General features: G+C 53.4%; 1 long non-coding RNA gene across 1 annotated transcript; it reads left to right on the top strand.

Annotated features, from left to right (window-relative positions):
• The first annotated feature begins 353 nt into the window (after positions 1 to 353).
• On the top strand, positions 354 to 2,436 carry LOC130520877 (uncharacterized). Its single transcript, XR_008949093.1, has 3 exons — positions 354 to 655; positions 1,193 to 1,700; positions 1,812 to 2,436. It is a non-coding gene; the product is annotated as an uncharacterized LOC130520877 (long non-coding RNA).
• Positions 2,437 to 2,763: the final 327 nt, after the last annotated feature.

Below are 2,763 nucleotides of genomic sequence, written 5' to 3'. Positions count from 1 at the left end.
TGTTATAGGCCAAGGCTGCCGGGGTCCGGAAACATGATCAACTGACAGGCCTCTGTCACCCCACTGGGTCATGGTTTCCTCTCCTCTCCTTTCCTCATCAAGCAGAATAGTTATGCTGATTCCTGTGTAGTTTTTCTGCTCCCCCTCTATTTATTAACAGGTATTGCTGTGACGGGTGCAGCTTGGACCCAAATGCAGCACTCTGGAAAGCTGGACCGTAGTAATGACTTTTATTAACACACGGGCAAACAGGAACTCAGGCAGACAAGGAAACACAGGAAATAGTCCGTTCTTCAGGCTCTGGGCCCACACAAAGTCTATGGGTTGCAGGCTCGGGGAGTGGGACAAGCAGCAGCGAAGTCGGGGCCGAGCAGAGAAGTCTAAACCAGGTGAGCAGACAGGAACCAGAGACGCTGAGGCAGAAGTCGTAGTCAGGGGCAGAAAGCAGGTAGGTTGTCCGGGGAACAGGCAAGGCAGGCAGAACGAAGGCAGGCAGGGTCGGTAACAGGTAATCCGGCAGGCAACGCTGGAAAGTCTCGCATGAAAGCAGAAGAACAATCTGGCACTGAGTGAGTGTCAGGCTGGAGAATATATACACTGGTAGGTGAGCTGATTGATGAGTGAGGGCAGGTGTGTGATCAGTGACTGAGAGCAGGTGTGTGATTCAGATTCAGATCCTTTATTGTCCCACACGGGGAAATTTACAGTGCAACAACAGCAACAAGAGCACTCAGAGAAAAATAAGATAAAAATCAAATAGAACAGGATTTGGAATATACAAAGAGGATGTATGTTTACAATAATCCAGATAAATGGATACTCGGCCTCTGTGTACCTGTACATAGTACAGAGGGTGAATACAATATACATATCAGAATATATAATATTCAGATTGTGTTAGCGGGTGTTATGTTTATTGTGCAGTCTGACAGCAGCCGGCAGGAAAGATCGGCGATACCTCTCCTTCACACAGCGAGGGTGGAGCAGCCGCTCACTGAAGGAGGTGCCCAGTGCTGTCAGGGTGTCCTGTAGGGGGTGGGACGTGTTGTTCAACATGGATGACAGCTTAGCCATCATCCTCCCATTTCCCACCACCTCCACTGAGTCCAGGGGACATCCCAGGACAGAGCTGGCCCTCCTTACCAGTGATCAGTGACTGAAAGCGGGTGTGGTTATCAGTGACTGAGAGCAGGTGTGGTGATCAGAGGGTGTGGTGTGAGCAGGGCAGTGGAAAAGTACTGGGACAGGAGGGAACTGGGGAAAAGGGGCTGTGACAATCGCCGCCTTCGGAGCTGCCTGATGACCTCCGGCTCCGCTGGCGTTGTATAGTGTATTTTTTTGTGTGTTTCTATGCTCTGTGCCTCTCCTCTCCTCTCCTCACCTCTCCTCTCCTCTCCTCTCCTCTCCCTTTACCCAGCCAACCATCAGCAGGAGGGTCCCCCTACATGAGCCTGGTCCTGCTTAAGGTTTCTTCCTGTTAAAGGGGAGTTTGTCCTTGCCACTTTTGCTTGTCTGGGGTTAGGCCCTGGGATTCTGGAAAGCGCCTTGACACCTGTAGGCAATTTACATCTTGCTGCCTATTTAAGCAGGTTGTGCCTGCCTGTCAGGGCTGGGGTGTCGGTTCACTTTTCTGAGTGTGTCTGTTCGTGTGGGGAGTGTGTTTGTTCGTCTAGTGTGGGTGCTTGTTCGGGTTCCTTGGTGTTGGTAGGGTGTCTGTTTGTGGTGAAGCTGTTTGGTCGCTTCCCCTGTCGTTGGTGCTCTGAGTTTCCTGGAGGGTCGCTCCTATTCCCGTGCTTCCGGTTTCCCTGGAGGACCGCTCATGTTCCTGTGTTCCTGTTGCCCTGGAGGGCCACTCCTGTCCCCGAACTTCCGGTTTTCCTTTTAGGGCCTCTCCTGTTGCTGTTCCGTGTCTCCTGGAGGACCGCTCCTGCCCCCCTTGCAGTCTAGGAGGACTGCCTCTGCCCTCAGTGTCTCGGGGCACGTTCATGTGGTGAGCGTGTCGCGCTGGACTCCCGAGTCCTCGCCGGTCCAGGGGGACTGCTGCGTGTTGAGGACTCACCGGTGTTCCGAGTTCCCAGCAGTCCGGGGGACTGCATCTGGTGTGGGGACTCGCCGATGGACCTGTGAGGGGCAAACGCTGCCTCCTAATCGCCGGCAGTCCAGGAGGACTGCTTTGTCCCCAGTGTCTCGGGGCACGTTCGTGCGGTGAGCGTGTCACGCCGGACTCCCGAGTCCTCGCCGGTCCAGGAGGACTGCAGCGTGTTGAGGACTCACCGGTGTTCCGAGTTCCCAGCAGTCCAGGGGGACTGCATCTGGTGCGGGGACTCGCCGATGGACCTGGGACGGGCAGACGCTGCCTCCCGATCCCCCTGCAGTCCAGGAGGGCTGTTTCTGTTATCAATGTGCCCTCCCCTTCCCTGTAAATAAAGCCTTTGACCTCTCTACCACTGTGTCCTGGCCTGCGTTCGGGTCCGCTACCACCACGTATCGTAACAACTTCATCACTGCCCTGAGGAAAACTCCACCAAATTTCTGACTGAAAACCTGAAATTTTTTTAAAAAAAGCTTTCCTAATGATCTAATGACTGGGTAGGACATACACTCGAGGGACAGTATGTCCCACTCAGTCATGAAGACAACTGAGTGTAAATCCTTCAATTCCAAAACGTGAATGTCTGTAACAAGGTCCCTCTGCTGTGACGCTAATTAGCTTAGCTGCTTCACTGTTGCTCCTCGTGCTGCCGTCGTATGTTTATTACACAT

This window comes from Takifugu flavidus, unplaced genomic scaffold, assembly GCF_003711565.1.
Source record: "Takifugu flavidus isolate HTHZ2018 unplaced genomic scaffold, ASM371156v2 ctg564, whole genome shotgun sequence".
NCBI lineage: Eukaryota > Metazoa > Chordata > Actinopteri > Tetraodontiformes > Tetraodontidae > Takifugu > Takifugu flavidus.
The sequence above is the reverse complement of the archived record's forward strand: the minus strand, read 5'-3'. Positions and strand labels throughout refer to the sequence as shown.